The sequence below is a fragment of the Papio anubis genome, chromosome 17 (assembly GCF_008728515.1).
Source record: "Papio anubis isolate 15944 chromosome 17, Panubis1.0, whole genome shotgun sequence".
NCBI lineage: Eukaryota > Metazoa > Chordata > Mammalia > Primates > Cercopithecidae > Papio > Papio anubis.
The window spans coordinates 35902339-35924092 of NC_044992.1; the positions used below are offsets into that span (position 1 = coordinate 35902339).

Genomic DNA, 21754 nt, shown 5'->3' on the forward strand with positions numbered 1-21754 from the left:
ACCCAAATGACCCTGGGCCAGGACACAGGACTCGAAGAGCAGAGGTAGGCTAGGTTTCAGCCCCTATGCACCCTCTTTAGTCTACCTTTGTGTAATACACAGTCACACAGGGTGGCCTGGGATGGAGGATCTTGCTTCCTATTGTGGAAGGTGAATAAGAAATACCTCTTTATCTTTGCTCCTGACAGCTCAGGCACAGGTGCCCTTTCTAGGCTCAGCCAATAGATGCTCCTTTCTAAGGCCTGGAACCTTGTGTGCAGTGACAAGCTTCCTGTCTCAGAAGGTTTGGATTTGGTTCCAGTTCTACATAGGGGTAGCATCCACTGTGCTTCCTAGCTCTATGACTTTGATCATGTGTGACATCATACAGCACTTCTGAGAACACTGAGCTACTATTGAACAAAACTCTGGCATGCTGATTGACCCAGTGGGTCTCCAGCTAGCCATCTCTGGATTAAGACATCCCAAGTCCAGGAAGGTGTATGAGTGTACTCACTTGTTCCCAGTAACCTTTGCATACACATAAGGTATTATTATACTGCTCAGAGACATGAGAATTCATGTTGCTGATGCTTGAACCAGAGATGGTGGGAATCTAGCATGGAGCAGGCCTATCTAATTATTTTCAAAATGCTGAAAAAGGCCTTTCCAATTCATTGCCTTCCCAGGTTACCCCTCCTGTCTGCTGCTGTAAACTTTCACTTTCCCATAACAATAAACATTTCTATTGTGCCTTACCATTATTTTATTTGACCCTCACAACATTCCTATGTGGTAAGGGTTATTCCCATTTGCTGATGAGGAAACTGAGGCTCAGGGAATTCTGGGAGATACAATTCAAGTTGAGATTTAGGTGGGAATACAGCCAAACCATATCATTCTGCCCCTGCATCCTCCAAATATCATGTCCTTACTTTTTTTTTTTTGAGACGGGGCCTCACTCTATCGCCCTGGCTGGAGTGCAGTGGCGCGATCTCGGCTCACTGCAAGCTCCGCCTCCCGGGTTCACGCTACTCTCCTGCCTCAGCCTCCCGAGTAGCTGGGACTACAGGTGCCCGTCACTATGCCTGGCTAATTTTTTGTATTTTTAGTAGAGACGGGGTTTCACCATGTTAGCCAGGATGGTCTCGATCTCCTGACCTTGTGATCTGCCTGCCTTGGCCTCCCAAAGCGCTGGGATTACAGGTGTAAGCCACTGTGCCCGGCCCATTCCTTACATTTTAAAACCAATCAGGCCTTCACAACAGTCCCCCAAAGTCTTAACGCATTTCAGCGTTAACCCAAAAGTCCACAGTCCAAAGTCTCATCTGAGACAAGGCAAGTCCCTTCTGCCTATGAGCTTGTAATACCAAAAGCAAGCTAGTTACTTCCTAGATACAATGGGGGTATAGGAATTGAGTAAATACAGCTGCCAAAACAAAGGGGTTATGGGGCCCATGCAAGTCTGAAATTCAGTGGGGCAGTCAAATTCTAATGCTTCAAAATGATCTCCTTTGACTCCAGGTCTCACATCCAGGGAGATGCAAGAGGTAGGTTCCCATGGTCTTGGGCAGCTCTGCTCCTGTGGCTTTGCAGGGTACAGCCTCCGTCCTGGCTGCTTTCACAGGCTGGTGTTGAGTGTCTGCAGCTTTTCTAGGCAAATGGTGCAAGCTGTCAGTGGATTTACGTTCTGGGGTCTGGAGGATGATGGCCTTCTTCTCACAGCTCCACTAGGCAGTGCCCCAGTAGAAAGTTTCTGTGGGGGCTCTGACCCCACATTTCCCTTCCGCACTGCCCTAGCAAGGTTCTCCTTGAGGTCCCCACCCCTGCAGCAAACTTTTGCCTGGGTATCCAGGCATTTTCATACATTTTCTGAATTCTAGGTTAAGATTCCCAAACCTCAGTTCTTGACTTCTGTGCACCTGCAGCTCATCACCACATGGAAGCTGCCAAGGCTTGGGGCTTCCACCCTCTGAAGCCACAGCCTGAGCTGATGGTTGGCCCCTTTCAGCCATGGCTGGATGGCTAGGACACAGGGCACCAAGTCCCTAAGCTGCACACAGCACGGGAACCTTGGGCCTGGCCCACAAAACCACGTTCTCCTCCTGTGCCTCTGGGCCTGTGATGGGAGGGGCTGCTGTGAAGGTCTGTGACCTGGCCTGGAGACATTTTCTCCATGGTCTTGGGGATTAACATTAGGCTCCTTGCTATTTATACAAATTTCTGGAGCTGGTTTGAATTTCTTCCCAGAAAATGGGTTTTTCTTTTCTATAACATAGTCAGGCTGCAAATTTTCAAAACTTTTAAACTCTGCTTCGCTTATAAAATGGAATGCCTTTAATAGTACCCAAGTCACCTCTTGAATGCTTTGCTGTTTAGAAATTTCTTCTGCCAGATACGCTAAATCATCTTTCTCAAGTTCAAATTTTCACAAATCTCCAGGGTAGGGGCAAAATGCCACCAGTCTCTTTGCTAAAACATAACAAGAGTCACCTTTACTCCAGTTCCCAACAAGTTCCTCATCTCCATCTGAGACCACCTCAGCCTGAACCTTATTGTCCATATCATTATCAGGCTTTTGGTCAAAGCCAATCAACAAGTCTCTAGGAAGTTCCAAACTTTCCCACATTTTCCTGTCTTCTTCTGAGCCCTCCAAACTGTTCCAACCTCTGCCTGTTACCCAGTTCCAAAGCTGCTGCCACGTTTTCGGGTATCTTTTCAGCAATGCCCCACTCTACTGGTACCAATTGACTGTATTAATCAGTTTTTACGCTGCTGATAAAGACATACCCGAGACTGGGAGGAAAAAGAGGCTTGATTGGACTTATAGTTCCACATGGCTGGGGAGGCCTTAGAATCATGGCGGGGGGTGAAAGGCACTTCTTACATGGCAGCAGCAAAAGAAAATGAGGAAGAAGCAAAAGTGGAAACCCCTGATAAACCCATCAGATCTCATGAGACTTATTCACTATCACAAGAATAACACGGGAAAAAGACTGGCCCCTATGATTCAATTACCCCCTCCCCCGGGTCCCTCCCACAATACGTGGGAGTTCTGGGAGATATAATTCAAGTTGAGATTTGGATGGGGACACAGTCAAACCATATCAACTTATATTTACAAGTATAATAGTGATATAATTATTTGGGGAGAATAAAGGAGGTGAGAGTGATATAAAACAGCGAAATGTGCTTCCTGATGTTTTAAAATTAACAAATCAAGAAACAGTAAATAAAAATACTCAGAGATTTGAAATCAGCTACCAGAAGAAACAGATAAAAGAGATAAAAAGTAGTTATCTTTGGAGTATGGAACTAAGGGGGGCAAGGGATGAAGCACTTCTATACTATCTTATTTTTAACTGTGTGCATTCTTAATCTTACTTAAATGGCAAAAGGCATGGGTTTTAGTTAAGCAATTCATATGTTATTCTAGTGGATTTGAAATCCCTCTTTGACACTTGCTAACCATGTAGGTGCCTGGCCCAGATGTGGGGAGTAGGAAATGCTAATTTCCTTTCTCACCTTCTGAGGGTTCGTTGCTGTAATCACCAGAAATGTACACTTCCTGGGCTATTTCATTCAGCCCCCAACCTTGTCCACTGAACAAGACAACTGAGTCACTACACCAAATTCTGGGATCCACTTTGTCACACCAGGCCTCCTTACACGTATGACTCCAGCTCCGGACACATAATAGCACTCAGTGAATATTTGGTGAAACTGAATAAAAATGCCTGCAGAGACCAAATGCCTCATGCAGAGACCAAATGCCTAGAGAGACCCAATGCACTCTGTCTGTGAACTCTTTTGATGCTGCACAGAAACAGCACCATGCTTATTCCTTCGGCATGTGTCTGTGCAGTTTCTACTATGTCCCTGGTAAGCAAGTGAGTCATGGCCTCAGCCTTCATGGAGACAGACGTTCAGTAAGTCGGTATGTAATTACACACTGCAATAGGTGCTATGAAAGAAAAGAACTGGACTCTTAAGAAAAAATAACTTCATTGGAAGGTCAAGGGGGCCTTTTCAGAGGAAGTGACATAATGAGCTCAGGACATATGAATCTCAGAATTCAAGATTAAAAAAAGGAGTGTGGCCGGGAGAGGTGGCTCACGCCTGTAATCCTAGCACTTTGGGATGCCGAGGCGGGCAGATCATGAGGTCAAGAGATGGAGACCATCCTGGCCAACATGGTGAAATCCCGTCTCTACTAAAAATACAAAAAAAAAAAAAACAGCTGAGCTGAGGTGTAGTGATGCGTGCCTGTAGTCCCAGTTACTTGGGAGGCTGAGGCAGGAGAATCACTTGAATCTGGGAGGGTGGAGGTTGCTGTGAGCTGAGATTGCACCACTGCATTCCAGCCTGGTTACAGAGCGAGACTCCATCTCAAAAAAAAAAAAAAAAAAAAAAGAGTGTTCTAGACAGAGAGCTGCATGTGCATGTGCAAAGGTCCTGAGGTGGAAAAGCTAAATGTGCAAGAGTGGTGCTTCTCACACTTCACTGTGCACCTGGGGGCCTTATTAAAAGGCAGACTCTGTCTCAGTACTTCTGGAGTGGGGCAGAACTGAATTTCCAACCTACTCCCAGGTGATGCCGGTAGCATCATGTTTGAGGAACTGAGAGATTTATGGAGAGCATAGTGAGCAAGGAGACGGGACTGGAGGAGGCAGAGACCAAATCATGCAGGAGCTCGGGGGCCACCTCCTAAATGTCAGCAGGAGAGTCACACAGTCTGATGTGGCAATTGACAAAACGTCTCTTAAATTTTTAAAATGCTCTGTAATGTTGCTGACAATGGTGGTGGTTGCATTAGACCTACTCTTGGGAGTTTACAGTCTTGGGCTTGTTCCTTGTTGCTGGAGAACCCTAAAGAGCCAAGGGGTTGCTAGAAGTATTTATACTAGAGGCTGGCAAATCACACAGCCAGGAAGTCCAGCTGTCTCTCTCCTCTCCCCTTTTGTGCCCCGCTGGACCTGCTGTTGTGTTCACAAAGGAGGTGAAACCTCAGCCCACGACTTGCCTCCTACGTATCTTCCTAATCTTGGGCACGCTCTTAATCTGCCTTTGCCTCAGTTTCCATATCTGTAAAATAGGGATACATAAACCTCTCTGGCAGGGATGTTGGGATGATTGGAGATAATGTAGGAAAAGCATGGCCATTCAGTAAATATTAAGACGGATTATTCCTGATTTCTATTCCCAAGTGTTGAATTTAGGAAAAGCTCACAACATCTTCTGCACAAAGTTTAATGAGTTGAGACTGCCAGGACCTTTTTTTTATTTTTCTTTACGTTGAAATGTCATCCCCCAGCAAAGTTCAGGTGAAAAAGATTCCCTGGTCTTAAGAAAACCAGTAGTATCTTGGGTTAGACTGGCAAAATACAGGCCAAAAGAAAAAAAATTGTAAATTTTTTTCTTTCTTTCAGAAAGAAAAGCAAAAAAATTTGCTTTTTCAAAGCAAATTTTTCATAGAAAACAAAAACAAAAACAGCTGAGCTCCACTGCTTGGGTCTCTGCTGACCTCTCCCTCTGCTGTCTGTCTGTCTGTCCATTGGCTTCTCTCTCATTTCTACTCAACAACAGGATGCCTTCCTTCTCCCTCCCCCTCCTCTCTGCTGCAAACAACCCCGGAGCCACTCTGTCTGCCCTGTGCTCTGTTTAAAGGAACAGACACCCATTTCTCACAGAAGAACTGTTAGGTAAACAATAATATATTTTTTTAAACCCAGAAAGTGGCTCAACACACTCAGCATGGACTGACTGTCTCTAGCATTCCCGGCTAGCTTCAGGACAAAGGTCTCCAGAGGAAGGATGCTTCTTTTCTTTTCTTTAAAAAGAGTAAAAGAGGACAACAGGAAACCCAGGCGAGAAGGGCCCTCAGACTTGAGGCCGGCAGACAGGAGCCTGGCCTCGGCCTAAAGAGCCCTGGGAAGCTGCTCTTGGCAGCCCTGGCCTGAGTGGCAGGAGAGGATGGCTTTCGCTCCCTGAGGCCCTGTCCCTAAATGCACCTCCCAGCAGTGTGAAGTCTCCCCTAAACCCTGACTTCACTGCACCCTCCTAATGACACCGGGAGTTATACCTTAATACTCCTATTTCACAGATGGGGAAACTGAGGACCAGAAGGATGAAGAAACTTGCCCAAGGTCCCATAGAATAAAGTTCACATCAGGACTCACACCCAAGTCTAGCTGACTCCAAAGTTCATTTTGGAACCACCCACAACATGGACTTCCTGGATCCCAGACTTTTGGATGACTTGACTTCACCCCACAGCCTTTCAAGAGAGAAAAGGATCTACTTTCTAGATCTGGGACCTGGGAAAGTGGGCAGCTTTGGGTTCCTGGTGGGCCAGGAATAGGGCTGGGGTTCCCAGAGTCCTGACTCAAAACCCAAGGCTGGCCGTTTCAATAAAAGACAAAACCAGACCGGGCGCGGTGGCTCCCACCTGTAATCCCAGCACTTTGGGAGGCCAAGGCGGATGGATCGCTTGAGGTCAGGAGTTCGAGACCAGTCTGGGCAACATAGAGAAAACCCGTCTCTACTAAAAAAACAAAAACTAGCAAGGCTTGGTGGAAAGTGCCTGTAATCCCAGCTACTTGGGAGGCTGAGGCAGGAGAATCACTTGAACCCGGGAGGCAGAGGTTGTAGTGAGCCGAGATTGTGCCGCTGCACTCCAGCCTGGGCGACAGAGCCAGAGTCCATCTCAAAAACAAAAAACGAAAAACCTAAAAAAATCAATAAAAGAAAACTCCAAAGAACAGGCTGAGGTCAGCCCCTCCGTTTCTTTGCTTGGATTTGCCTCTCTGAAGAAGCAGAAATCTTCCCTCCTGCTACCCTATGTTTTTCTGAGCTGCGTCCACAGCTGCCATCCACAGAGGCCAATGGCTGCACACACACGTTCCCATCTGTCCATAACAACAAAGAAATAATTCCCAGAAAAATACAAACACAGAATATGTTCTCAAACAAAGAAGGAAGAAAATGTTTTTGGTTTCTTTGAAACACCGCACCTATCTGCTGATGGGGATAAGTCGACTGGGAGAGACAGTGTGGGGTGCAGAGCAGAAAGCCACCGGCTTTGGGCCAAGGCAAAACTGGGTTCAAGAGCAGCTTGCTAATGTGGGTCCGGGGGAAATCCCTTTTGTATTGTGGTGCTCGTTTCTTCATCTGTCACACCTGCACCAAGAGGTTACGGAAGGTCTTCTCTGTGCCAGGCCTTCTCCAACTATCCTCACAGCAGCTTGCAGGGTGGCAGCAGTTTTATTTTGGCAGGGAGGAAACTGAGGCTATAGAAGTTTACTAGATGGCCCAAGATTGGCCTGGCTCCAAAGCGAATGCCCTTAACTACTAAGCTGAGTCAGGTATGAGCATAGAATGTGCAGGGCACAGCACAGGGGCCCAGTCAATGCCGATTAGTTTCCTTGATTCCTTAACAAATCAAATGGAATCAATTCTGAGCAAAGGGTTCTAAGTAAGGCTTTGGTGAGGATAAAGGAGGACTTGGTGTCTTAGTTGCCTTTGTCCCTAGCACCCTAATAAACTCTGTAAAGTGAGACCAGAGATGAGATTTGATCATTAGAATGGAGCTGAATGTTGTCATCTTTATTTTTCCTCCCTAAGAAGACAAGGTATTACCAGTGGAGGGTCTTGACTATGAATCATCCAGGTTCTTGGTGCATTGAACAAGGAATTAGACAAAATGCACAAACAAAGCAACAAAAGAATGAAGCAACAAAAGCACAGATTTACTGATGTGAAAATACACTCCACAAAGTGGGAGCGGGCTCAAGCGAGCAGCTCAGCAGCACGAGTTGCAAAATCTTTAAGTACCTTTTAGAGATTTCCTATTGGTTTCACCCTGTTGGAGGCTGAAGTAGAGTTACACCCTATGCAAATGAAGACTTGGCCCTTGACCAATCAGCCCTATGCAAATGAAGAATTGGCCCATGACCAATCAGAGGCTGAAGTGAAGGCTCCCTGTTTCCAGACCCTATTCTCCTGCCTCAAAGGGATATCCCAGTTAATTCCCTAGAATGGAGGAAGAGGGGACAGAAGAACAGAGCTGTAGGGAAGGGGCAGTTTTCATGCCAGACAAAGAATGTAATTGATAATGATGACAACAGGAACCAGAATGCACTGAGTGCTTACTATGGGCAGGCACTGTGCCAATTGTTTCACTTAACAGACGTGCTTTGAGAGGGTGTGATGGCTGTTCTCCTTCCAGATCCATGCTTTGCCCTTCCTTTTATGCAAGGGAGGCTGGACCCTTACAGACCACATTAACTGGGCTAGCTTGCCCTGTGGTTTCCTTTTAGGCTTGTCCAAGGGGAGATAATATCAGGAAATCAGAGGGCGAGAAGAGAGTTTGGGGTGTTTCCCTTCTGCCCGCTCTGTGCCACAGCTCTGTGTCTCTCACAGTGATAGCTCTTAGTGGTGGGGCCCTCCCTGTCACCAGCTCTTGCCTGGTCTCTCAGCCCTGGGGGAGGTAACAGCTTTACATTATCTAGTCCTTGGGTGTCTCAACATCCCACATTGGGTCCCTTAGCCCTGCTTCCACTTCCATAAACAGTTCCTTCATGAAGTTCTCTTCAAACCCACCCTACCCTGCATCTTCTGTTTCCTACAACCCACCAAGTGCTTCTTTCTCTGTTTTGCAGAGGAGGAGGCTGAGGCTCAGGGTAACAGATCTTGCCAGGGCTGCAGTGCTTGTAGAAGACATAGTGGTCTTTCCAATTTCGCTATCTCATACAAGCTGGCAGGCAGGATGGGCTTCCCCTGTGGGTGCAGGGGACTATACACTGGGCATATGGGATATACATGGCTTCCGAAACAAACTCCTGGGTCCCTGACATCAGGGCTGCAGGGAGGCCAGAGGCAGGTGAGAGTAGGTATGTGGGGTGCACGGTGGGGGTGTTGGGGAGCATGTGGTGTGGGGGCTCAGACCGGCTGGCCATGTCTTCTCACCGTGACTTGTTCTAAGAACAGATCACATCACTCTGCCTGGCTGATGGATTCTGCATGAATGTGCCCAGCATCTATTTATTTCCTTCCTGTACAAAGCAGCGGGACGTCTGGGAGCAGGGAAAGTAAACAAACACCAAATTCTGCTGCCCAAAGCTATTACTGGTATTGCTCATGCTATTAAATATTTTAAATGCTTTTTCACACTTCCAAATTGTGAGTTTCCCTCTTGCTCCTCTGTCCGCACCCCCTTCCTCATCCTTGCGGCCAAGCTGGGAGACAGCTGGGCATTATCCCCTCAACCCACTTTCCAGTTTGGGGCACTGAGGTGCTGACAGAGGTAGAGCTGGCCTGGAGGGCAGGAGGTGACACGGGTAGGGGGTGTGTTGCTTCTCTGGGGGATTAGCTCCAATACGAGCCAGTGACATCTACTCCAAGAACCACCAGCAGAGATGAGCAGTGAGTCTGGCAAGGAAAACCTAAAGCTTTGCAGGAACAAAAAGGCCAGAAAGAGGGAAGAGTGGGAGAAGCAGCATTTTTTGGAACAAATGTAATAATGCTGTATGCAATCACCTTGCTCTCTCTGCTTGGCTACCTTATATCATTATACTCATTGTCCAGATGAGAAAACAGAGGCTTGGAAAACGTGTAGTACGTACTCAATAAATACATGTTGATGGACCAGATTAAGTAACTTTACCCAGATCATCAGTAACGAAGCTGAAACCCCAAAGCCCTGTGCCTGCCCCAGCACTGCTGTCTGTGCCAGAAAGAAAGAAAGAAAGAAAGAAAAAAAGAGAAAGGATGAAAGACTGAGAAAAGTAAGAGAAAGCCGAGAGCTGTGAGACAGCGCTAGGGGAGGTGCTGTAGCATTGCAGTTGAGATCATGGGCTCAGGGGACAGGCTGCTTGGGTTCACATTCCCACTCCAAGGTCAGCTGTTTGATCTTGGGCAAGTTGCTTAACTTTTCTGTGCTTCTTCATGTGTGAGTGGGGATGAGAAAGGTGCCTGTGCTGGTCCTGGGCCTATTTGCTTTGATATCCGTTCTATGCCTTTTCCTTGCTCTGCATCGAAGTGGTGGTGGTGGTGGGGATGGGGGAGGCTGTGTTTGCAGGCTCCTGTGACATCTGGTCTCCAGCAGAGTTTTGCCAGTAGGAGGCATTGGCAGGAGGTTGGGGGGTAGAGTAAGAGAAAAACCAGAGGGTTTCTTCTCTCTCTCTCTCTGCCTTGGGCCTACTTTCTAGAAGCAGTTGCTTCTCCTTCAGGACTCTGGCTTCCGCCGGACAGGGATGCTGTGATTCCAGCTTCCGGGTGACCCCAGAGCCAAATGCCCAGCTGTGCCTAGGGGCAGGGATGGTGCCTTCTTCCTATGGCTCATCTCTGGGCCCTCTCACTATCCTTATTTGGCTTCTTTGCTCTTCTGTCACCAAGAAAGCCAATTCCGCGCACTAAGTTCCCTCTATTTTAAGGACTCAGAGCAGTTTCTATTTCCTAATTGGTGCCTCATGGGGGTTTATGTGAGAAATAAGTTAATCAAGTCCTGGGCACTCAACACATGGTGGCCTCTATTCTTGTCATTACTTAGACCCCAGTTTGTCCAGCCCAGCTGGCAGGTTCCTGAATCTTCTGCTCCTCTGTGACCTTTTCCCTGGGAGGCGGAATAGTCCACATCCACCATAGTTATGAGAGTGATGGCAGCTGCCATTTGTTCCTCCCTGCCCAAGCACCCGTGCCAGCAAATCACTGCAATGGTGGCCGCTCAGAAGAACCCTGCAAGTCAGCGAGTGTTATCCACATTTTACAGATAGGGAAGCAGGCTCAGAGCCCTTGTGTGGCTTTCTTAAGGTCAGAGAGTGGGAAGGAGATTAAACCCAGGTCTGTGAGATACTAGAGCTGATGTCCTCACCACCAGTCCCCATGGCTGCCAGGCCATGGTGGAGCCACTGTGGTCACATTGCCATAGTCAGTAGGTAAGGGTCTTGTCCCTAGGCCTTCTCTGAGGTTCTCTTTGGATGCTGCTGCCACTGGCAGTGGTGTGTGTGTGTGTGTGTGTGTGTGTGTGTGTGTTTGCACCTTCCCTGAGTCCTGCTGGAATGGATGTAACCTTTGCCACCCATCCAAGAAGACGGTGGAGGCAAAGGCTGATCTGCATCAGAGTTAAGAGTGAACAGTGTGTTCACTGGGGAGCAAATGTAAAGGCTGCGTAGACTCAGGAGCCATGATTTTGTATGTGCGTGGACTTGATAGGCCAGGGCCTGTGGTGAGGAGCAGTGGGCGCTGTGTGGAGGAGCAGGAAGAATTAAGTGATGCTCAGGAAAAAGCAGAGATGGGAGACCATTCAAGTGGAGAGCGTGGGAGAGAGCAAGAGAGAAGAGAGGTGTCTGTGCCTTCTGCAATTGAATCCTGACAGATTCTCTTGAATGCTTAAAATGAGTTTCTCTTTTACTTGACAGAAACGAGAATTGGGTGGGGAAGTGTAAATGACAAACTTAAACCCCCATCAACAGGGACGAGTTCAGTAAATCATGGTAAGTCTATAAAACAGGATGCTAGTAGCCATCAATAATGATATAGTTCCACATTTGTTGACGTGGAAAGACACCCACAGCCTGTTGTGTAGTGAGAAAGGCAGGTTACAGGATGACCCACTGACTGGGGACCCATCTGTGTAGAGCTCGGCACATGCACGTATCTGTGAACAGACAGAGCCTGAGAGCAAGTCGTGCAGCATCATGCAAAACCTCGTTCTCTCTGCAGAAGAAATTCCGACTTTGGTTTTTAAATGTTCCCGCATTGTTTGACTCTTTTGTAAATAAATGATGAGCATAAGCCCTTATATTAACTGGAAGAAAAAGCCCTAAAATATTTTCACATTTAAAATCTGTAAGTGGCAAATAAGGAAGAAATCGCAGACTGGTTCTGACTTTCAGGTCTATCAGCCAGGAAGGTAAGGGGGGAAATAGGTTGCTACTAAGGGCAAGGACAAAGGTCTAGGACTTTCTTTTTTTCCAGAAAGAAGAGACATGACTGAGCATAAGTGCTGAGACAAAGGTGCCTATGGTTGGGGGAAAGGACACAGATAGAGTGGAGGGAGTGGTGCTTCTTGGTGGCATAAGGACTTAGGGAGAAAGGGGTGGGGTGGAATCCTGGGCACAGGAGGTAGGATTAGCCCTTGACAGGTGGAGGAGCACCCTTTTCATGCAGCAGGAGGGAAGGCAGGAAGGATGGTGCACATGTGCACAGTTGTAGGTGGAGTGGCAGGAAGATGAGGGCGTCCTTTCCTGATTGCCTCTATTTTCTCTTCAAAGTAGGAGGCGAGCTCATCCCATGAGAGTGAGATGGTCAGCTTCCCAGGCTGGGGGCCTGAAGTTCCTGGGAGGAGGTTTGGAAGGCACCGTGTGGGGCTGGGGGTGGGGTAGAAGAAGGGCTGGTGGGGACAGTTGGGAGGATAGTCAGTCTCTGTTGGGCACCAGCTGCTTGTTGGAGGCCATTCATTTGTGTTGGCATGTGTCCACACAGTTGACTGGTCTCTCTCTAGTGAAATTCTGGTGTCCAGAGCTGGGAATGGAGAAGGTTCATTGTTGGATTGACTACAAGGCTTGATGGGTTACATGTGACCAGGGGACAAGGTGGCGAGGGGTTGACAGCGACAGCAGGAGAGTGGTTTAAACGAGTAATAAGGACCTATAGGCCAGCAAGGAAGGGAAGGAAATTAGCATGCAGGAAAAAGGGGGTCTTAATTAAGGCAAAGGATGGGCTTTGTAGGAGTTAGTGAAAAGGAAATATGAGAGGATGATGGCTACTGTGGCTAGGAGGGAAGTGTTGATGGGGAGACTTCAGAGGTGGGCATTGGAGGGTTGTGACTGTGATCGTGGGAGAGGGGCGTTGAAATGGAGGGGATTCAAGATCATTGACTGAGGCCAGGGTGATGCATGGGTTGACTTAGGATGGAGACCGAAAATGGGAGCAGGACCCTCACTTGATAAATGTTGGGGAGGTACTGGGGGGTCAATAGAGCAAAGCAATGAGGGGAAAAGGAGGGGGCTCAAGATGGCAAGGGAGATAGTTTTGTTCAAGACAAGAAGATAAAGAACACTTAGGGTCTGGAAAGTGAATTTACAGGATAAAGAGTAGGTCTTGGGTCCAGATTGTCAGAAAGGCCCTGGACACCATTAAGTACATTTCACAGTGGAGGCAATTGAGGCTGGGAGAAGTGAAGTGAACTGCTCATGGCTAATAAGCAGCAGAACCCTCGCTGCCCTAATGCTAGCCTAGTGCACCTTCACTGTGTTGAGATGGCAGAGCCATGAGTCTTAAGTGTGAAAAGTCATCTTAGAAATCACTGATGGGCCAATCCTTTCATTTTAAAGCTGAACAAACAGAAATCTAGGAAAATTAAGTCAAATTTAGTATAACTGGGACCCAACCGAGGTGTCTTGACTCCCGGTTGCTGAGCATTGGTGATGGAAAAGGGAAGAAAGTATGTTAGAAAGGGAACATAGACATAGAAGGCCAGTGTGTGTGTGCACGTGTGTGTGTGTGCACATGCATGCACATTCTCACTCACATGTCTGTGTTTGTAAGAAAGCCGAACCAGGACAGTGTATTCGTTTTTGCAAAGAAGAACGTGCTGCTGCCTTTGTAGAGGTGATAGTAAATGCTTTTATTTGCCAGGAGTGGAGATGGAAGAAATGAATCACCTATTCCACATGTCCTGATTCCAGTGGATGCACACTGAAGAGGCAGCCAACCCGTGCCAAGAGAATACTTCATGCCTTGCAGCACACTGGAGCTACTGGGGCTTGGGCCATACCCTGCTCTAACTAGTAGGCTTGCAGGGCCAGACTCCCCATTGCTTGTATTAGCACCAAGATTCATACACTGGGCACGTTTGTTTAGTCAGGGCTTGTATTAGTGTGCTAGGGCTGCCATAGCAAAAGTACCACAGACTGGGTGGCTTAAACAACAGAAAATAATTTGTCATAGTTCTGGGAGCTGGAAGTACAAAGTCAAAGTGTGGGCAGGGGCAGCTTCTGCTGGGACCTCTTTCTTTGGCTAGTAGATGGCCATCTTCTTCTCCCCATGTCTTCACATGGTCTTCCCTCTGTTCCTATCTGTGTTTAAATTTCCTTTTTTTGTTGTTGTTGTCTTCCAGGCTGGAGTGCAGTGGTGCCTCAACCTCCCCACTCCCCAGCTCAAGCAATCCTTGTACCTCAGCCTCTCAAGCAGCTGGGATCCCACCGAGGTAATGGGTTTTTTTTCCTTTTTCTTTTTTTGTAAAGAGACAAGGTCTCATTATGTTGCCCAGGCTAGTCTCAAACTTCTGGGCTCAAGTGATCCTCCTGCATCAGCCTCCCAAAGTACTGGGATTACCCACATGACCCATTGTGCCCATCCTAAATTTCCTCTCCTTATAAGAACACTGATTATATTAGATAAAAGCCCATGCTAATGAGCTCATTTTGACTTAACCTCTTTAAACACCCTATCCCCAAATATAGTTCCATTTTGAAGTACTAGAGGTTAGGTCTTCAATATATAAATATTTGAGAGACAGAATTTTGCCCATAATAGGACTACTTGCGTTGCAGGAACAGACACCTACTCACGTTAGCCAAGCAAAAAGAGGATTTATTATTATTCTTATTATTTTTTGAGACAGAGTTTCGCTTTTGTTGCCCAGGCTGGAGGGCAATGGTGCGATCTTGGCTCACTACACAACCTCTTCCTCCCGGGTTCAAGTGATTCTCCTGCCTCAGCCTCCTGAGTAGCTGGAATTACAGGCATGTGCCACTATGCCCGGCTGATTTTGTATTTTTAGTAGAGATGGGATTTCTCCATGTTGGTCAGGCTGGTCTCGAACTCCTGACCTCAGGTCATCTGCCTGCCTTGGCCTTTCAAAGTGCTGGGATTATAGGGGTGAGCCACTGCGCCTGGCCAAGAGAGTTTCTTTTTAAGGATGAGGCTATCTCATGAGAATTGTGAAGTAGAAAGCAACTCTTCCTATCTCTTTTTTCTCTCTGGATGGATGATGGTTTCAAATCATGGTCACAAATTATTTGACCCTCCTCTCATAGAGAAGTGGGACCTATAGCGCTGCCTCTGGAATCTGGATGGGCTTATGACTGCTTCAACAAGTAGAGTATCTCAGAAGTGATGCCATGTGACTTCTAAGGCTGGGCCTTACAAGGCCATGCAACTTCTACTTTGTTCACTGAAACACTGGCTCTTGGAGCCCTGACCCATCTCATAAGAAGTCCAGCTACCCTGGAGTAGAGGCCAGGTTGGAAAGACCACAGGGAGGCACTCTGGTTTACAGCCTCAGCTGAGCCAGGCCTTTCAGCTGTCCCTGCCATGGTGCCAGACGTGAATGAAGTCATCATGGAGACGCAGCACCAGCCCTTCTGCCAGCTGACTATGATGCAGTGACTTCTGCTATTCCGCGTAGAATAGAAGACTCACCCTGCTGAGCCTTGTCTGAATTCCTAACCCACACATTCATGAAACAGAAGGAAATGGTTTTGTTTGAGACGGGGTCTTGCTCTGTCACAAAGGCTGGAATGCAGTGGCACAATCTCGGCTCACTGCAACCTCTGCCTCCCAGGTTCAAGCGATTCTCCTGCCTCAGCCTCCAAAGTAGCTGGGATTACAGGCGTGCACCACCACGCCCGGCTAACTTTTGTATTTTTAGTAGAGACAGGGTTTGGCCATGTTGGCCGGGCTGGTCTTGAACTCCTGATCTCAGGTGATCTGCCCGCCTCGGCCTCCCAAAGTGCTGGGGTTACAGGTGTGAGCCACCTGTAACCCCAGCAGAAAAAGTTGTTGTTTTGAGCCACTAAGTTTCAGAGTAGTTTGATATGCAGAAATAAATAAGCAGAGCACTGGAAGTCTGTTTCTTTCTGCTCTTTCCTGGCTTTTTTTGTTTGTTTGTTTACTCATATTTCCTGCTCCCCTCTAAATTTAACTTGCACATGGCTATAACTGGTGGTCCCAGTTATCCAACCAACTTTCTGCTGTAGCCCCCGCAGCTCTGTGGGAACTCTCCATATTAGTCAAAACAGTTGAGACTCTGATCAGCCAAGGCTAGGGGCACGGTCATGTGTTATGGAAAGAGGGCTATGTCTTCTGGAGGTCAGGGCCCAGCAGACCCTGATTCTTACCTGTATCTAGTCCATGTCAGTGTCCCACCTGTATATGGTCTGTGTCAGTGTCCCATTCATATATGGTCCGTGTTGTATACAGTCCGTGTTGGCATCCCATGTGTATACAGTCCACATCAGTGTCCCATCCATATAAGGTCCGTGTTAGTGTCCCGTCTGTATGCGGTCCGCATCAGTGTCCCATCCGTATACGGTCTGCATCAGGGTCTCATCCGTATACAGTCTGTGTCAGTGTCCTCTCTGTACATGGTCTGTGTCAGTGTCCCATCTGTATAAGGTCCGCATCAGTGTCCCATCCATATATGGTCCATGTCAGTGTCTCATCTGAGTCTGGCCTATGAGACAGTCACTGTCTCCCTCAACCTGTTCAGAACCGCACCGCCTCTGTATTGATGAAAACTATTCTGACTCAGAATCACATAGTCAGCTTTCAGATGGAAGAGGGCCCTGTGACCATCCAGTTTATTTTCCTTTTTGAATAGAAATTCCTTTGATGATGGCAGAAAGATGAAATCCCCCTAACTTCCTTATGATGCCCCCAAGACCAGCTTTCATTAGAGGCATGCATGCCAGGCATCCCTCTTACCATGAACCAGTTGTGCTTGTCCAAAAATTCTACAAGCAGAGTGGAGATTTGCTTTCCTCTCTTTTACTCTTTGGTCTTCACTCTGTCCTCAAAAGTCACCCAGAATAAGTTGTTCCCTCTTTTATAGGACAATATTTGAATTACTTAAACCCTTCATTTTAAGGCTGTACCTTTTCATAGGAAACCTGGGGCTCAAGTGTAACTACCAGAATGGGCAACTGAGAGGGGGGAAGGTGAGGGAAGCTGATTTGATTTCATGAGCAGCAGGGAGAGAGTGGATAGGGAAGCTGCCCCGAAGTTCACGTTCTCAACTGCAAGCTTTTTTTGATCACGTGTCTTTACTGATTTTTTACAAGAAAGCATGCCTGGTTTGCACTTCCTTTCTGTATCAGTCGCCTAGGACTGCAATAACAAATTGCCACATATTGAGTGGCTTAAAACAACAGGAATGTATTCTGTCACAGTTCTGGAGGCCTGAAGTCCGAAATCAAGAGGCTGGTGGGGTTGATTCTTCTGGAGGCTCTGAGGGAGCATCTGTTCCATGCCTCTCTCCTGGCTTCTTGTGGTCAAAGGCAGCTTGTAGACATATCGCTCAATCCCCACTTCTGTCTTTACATAATGTTTGATATGGTTTGGCTGTGTCCCCACCCAAATCTCATTTTGATTTGTAATAATCCCCACATGTTGAGGATGGGGCCAGGTGGAGATAATTGAATCATGGGGGCACTTTCCCCATACTGTTCTCGTGATAGTGAGTAAGTCTCATGAGATCTGATGGTTTTATAAAGGGGAGTTCCATCGCACATGCTCTTTTTTGCCCGCCCCCGTGTAAGACATCTCTTTGCTCTTCCTTCATCCTCAGCCATGATTGTGAGGCCTCCCCAGCCATGCGGAACTGAATCCATTAAACCTCTTTCCTTTATAAATTACCAGTCTCGGGTATGTCTTTATTAGCAGTGTGAGAGTGGACTAACACGGTGTTCTTACTTGTGTCTTCTGTGTGTGTCCACATATCTTTCTTTTAAGGACATCAGTCATTGGTTTATGACCCACCACAATGTCCTTATCTTTTCATTACGTGTGCAAAAATCCTAGTTTTAAATAAGGTAACATTCTGAGGCTCTGGGTGAACATGAGTTTTGTGGGGTGGGGCACTATTGAACCTGGTATGCTTTTTTTCCTTCCTCCTTTCCTTCCCTCCCTTTCCCTCCCTCCCTCCATCTGTTCCTCTCTCCCTCCTCCTCCTTTTCTAGTGCCCAGTGTTCTTGGAGGGATCATTATCTCTGCCCTGTGCCTCGTGTAGCACTGTGTATAATTAGGGTGCAGTTCAAAAAAACCTTCGGAAGGTAGACCAAGTTGCTGCTTATAGATGACTGCTAATCACTCAGTGCTAATATCTGGATCAGATGTTTTAGCAGATGATGATTAAGAAGAAGGAGGAGAAAGAAGAGAATAAGGAAAAGAGGGTGGAAAGAAGAGGAAAAACACAGTTTGTCAACTGAAATAATTTTTGCGTCTTGTCTTCATGACTAGAAAGAGGTGAAGTTGAGATGAAAGTTTTTCCTCTTAATGAATAAAGATGAATCAAGCAATGATCCTGCTTTCCTCTCTTTGAGGTTTTTCTCAAAAATACATTTGGCATCAAAGACACTGTCAATTCCTGCTAACATGGTTAAGGCATTCCTGCTTAAAAGCAGGGAGCTGGATGAGATGACCTTTGAGAAGGTATTTGAAGATTTGCAAATGGAAGACAGAGAAAAACCAGTGCATCCTGGTGGTTAAGATAACTGACTTTTGCATCAGACAAATACTGGCGAGATTTGGGCTGGCCAGTAACATAGCCATCAGCCACATGTGGCTAGTCTGAAATGAGGTGTGCTCAAAGTGAAAAATACCCATGAGATTTCAAATACCTAGTATTAAAACAAAGAAGGTAAAACATCACATTAATGATGTCTGCATTGATTACATGTTGAAATGATGATATTTTGGATATATTGGGTTATATTATATATACTATTAAAAATCAATTTCACTTGCTTTTTTGTAACCTTAAAAATGTGGCTACTGGAAAATATTAAATGCCGTATATAGCTTGCATTACCAATCCCTTGGACTGTGCTGTTCAGAGTTCAAGTCAACATGGTGTAAAGCTGATCTGCAGGGTTTGGCGTTGGCAAGTTGTGTTCTCTTGAGCAAGACACTTTGTCTCTCTGGGCTTCATTTTCCTCCCCTGTGAAATGGGTGTGATGTGATATGATACCTGATCTGCCTCCCACGGGGAGTCACTATGAACATCAAAGGAGAGATTGTATACAGAGAGGCTTCATAACTATAACATAATGTGCAGCACATTAAAAAAAATCAACATCAGCTGCAGCAGCAACACCAATATCTGGATCACCACCACAACCATCACCATCATCAACATCAGCATCCTTGCCTCCTCTTGCAGCCAAGGGAATTAGGCCACCAGGGCAGGAGCATAATACCAGACTCAGGGTAGAGCACAGCCTGCAAGAATTTCTGCTTTCAGCTCTTCCCAAACCCTGTGGTTGGGTTATAAGTGACTTACACTCTGCCAGCTGCCAACAGTGCTTTTGTCTGCTTGGAGAGAGTTGGGTGGGGGGCAGGTCTCTGAGAAGAACGTGCATTCTACCTAGTACTCTTCAATCAATACAGCATTTATGCATGCTTTTGGATTAGAATAAGACATCCAGCTTCCTTCCCCCACCAAAGGAATTCTGTTGCATCAGACCACCAAAGCATTTCCCCTCTCTTTTTTTGGCCACCAAATATTTTTATGATTTTCCACATAAACAGCTAGGGAAAATGCTAGCAGCCACTCAGGCGGCAGTGGTGTGCACACTGTATCTCCCATGGGAGTAAGGGATTAAAAAACAACAACAACAAAACAACAAAACCAAAGTCTAGGAGTTGCGGGTGGCAAAGGAGTGGGAATGAGTCTGAGATACAAGGATTTCTATGAATCTTCTTGGGAATTCTGGGATCCTAAGCTAGAATTCACTGTGCGGCTTTGGGCAGTGAGTGCTCACTTTTGAGAGATTCAAACATTTGCAGATGAAATTAGCCATCGGTGAGGTTAGGAGGTGGGTGTGGAGCAGTCCTACCCATCTGAGGGCTAACCCTGGGTCCACCAGACCTGGCTCTTTCTGGCCTCCTCTCTTCCCAGTTGGACTTTCTGCCTCCTCCTCGTCCCTTTACTATGTGTGACTCACAATAAAGTTGGGGACCAGCCTCCTGAGCAATACTGTGTGATAGCCAAGAGCGTGTGGTATCTATTGATTATTTGGTCTTCCCTTTTTCTCTTTCTTATTTCCATCCCTGGCTAGCTTTCCCAGAGACATTGCGGGGCCTCTTGTTGCCAGCCAGCTGCTCTGTGCTGAGAGATTTAAAATCCTGCAATTGATTCTGACTGTGTCCAGAACAATAGGCGTCTGAATCTGATTTATTAATCTTCTGGGGAGTGAGAGAGGCAGCCTTCGGGTCCAGGCTGTTTACTGTGATGACAATGGGCAGGGCTTGGACTTGTATTTCAGCTGGGTTTATTATGACCCAAGGCTTGGGAGTGGGGGATGGAGGGTATGCAGTGGGGATCTGCCAGCACAGAATTAGGGGAGACATGCTGCAGGAGTGCTAGGAGGGATGGGAGGCTGATTTAGGGAAGATCCCCAAATGGGTGACTGCAAGTGATGTAACTAGATGGTGCACATGGTTCCTGGTTCCTGGTGATGCTCAGCATAGTTTATTTCACTATGTCTCTTTTGCGGTTGAATCTCTAAGGCCTCTGAAAGACGTAAAGTGGACATACATGGTTAAGGCATTCCTGCTTAAAAGCAGGGAGCTGGATGAGATGACCTTTGAGAAGGTATTTGAAGATTTGCAAATGGAAGACAGAGAAAAACCAGTGCATCCTGGTGGTTAAGAGAACTGGCTTTTGCATCAGGCTACCTGGGTCCAATTCCTAGCTCTGCTACCTGTTGGCTGTGAAACATGGGGCAAGTTACTTAATCCTCCTGAGCCTCCAATTCTCCATATCTAAAATGGAGATAGCAAAAGAACCTATTCCACAGGGTAGCTAGGGCCCCAGGGGGAAGACACAGGAACATATAGATGGAGGTCATAAGGACGTTGATAGTACTTCAACTCAAAAAAGAATATTCTGTTAAACTGTAGAAAAAATGAATAGGAAGAAGGGAGGGAGGAAGTAAAAAGGTAAGGAAGGAGGTCAAGAAGGAGGGAGGGAGGGGCTGACATACATGTTTATGGGTAAGAGTAAGCCTGCAAAGGACAATGACATGCCAAATGAAAGTAGGAGATGACCGCAACTCCAGCCTTGGTTAACTTCAGCCTATGTTGGGGCATTGAGAGAACAAAGCCCAGGAAAGCCTCCCTAGGCTGCTGTCCATTGACAACAAGAGAAGTCTTATGGCTACCTCTCCCATCTCCTCTCCCCAAGGTGGTTGGATCCCACCTCAGGGAAGGTTGTGAAATAGTGAGGAAATGATGGACTGACATTCCTGAAGCACGTCCAGGGCAACTGTTCAGGCTGTGTCTTCAATATGAGCTTCCAGATCAGATCCCTTAGGAAGCTGAGCCTGGCACTGTCTAAGAGTAAGCACCTTGCCCAACCAGGAGCAGCCTGTGCCCCCAGAATGGCATCTTCCTCCCATTACGGCCTCTTGGATGGCCTTTGCCCCCACTCTTGATTGGAAAATGACTGAGTGTCCTCTATAAATAGTTCTTTCTCTGGCTTGGAGTCATCCTTCTTTTCCTCTTCCTCCTCCCTCATCCTGCCAAGCTACCTGGTTGATGCTGAGTCTATGCCAATCATCCCCTTCTCTCTACTTGACCATCACTGGCCTAGTGATGGCCTCCTTGTCTTTCTCCTGCACCCAGAGGCCCTCCCAGCATGGCATGTGCAACTCAGGGAGCCCCAACCACTCTGCCAACCTTGACTTCTTCAGTCCTGATCTCCCCACCAAATGACCCTGTTATAGCCTTAGGTTCCTTGTTTGTAAAACGGGGCCTCCATGTGTATTCA

General features: G+C 47.0%; 1 protein-coding gene across 10 annotated transcripts in view; it reads left to right on the forward strand.

The window, feature by feature from the left end:
• C17H17orf67 (chromosome 17 C17orf67 homolog) overlaps positions 1-21754 on the forward strand; it is a 236672-nt gene that overhangs the window by 72829 nt on the left and 142089 nt on the right. The window contains exon 5 of one of the 10 annotated variants that reach the window (XR_002518106.2): positions 14099-14155. The exons of 8 other annotated variants lie outside the window; for them this stretch is intronic. The gene's annotated coding sequence lies outside the window, so the exon portion shown is untranslated. Of the gene's footprint in view, positions 1-6082; positions 6505-14098; positions 14156-21754 lie in introns of those variants that run through there. One more of the 10 variants, XR_002518107.2, reaches the window with a different exon arrangement.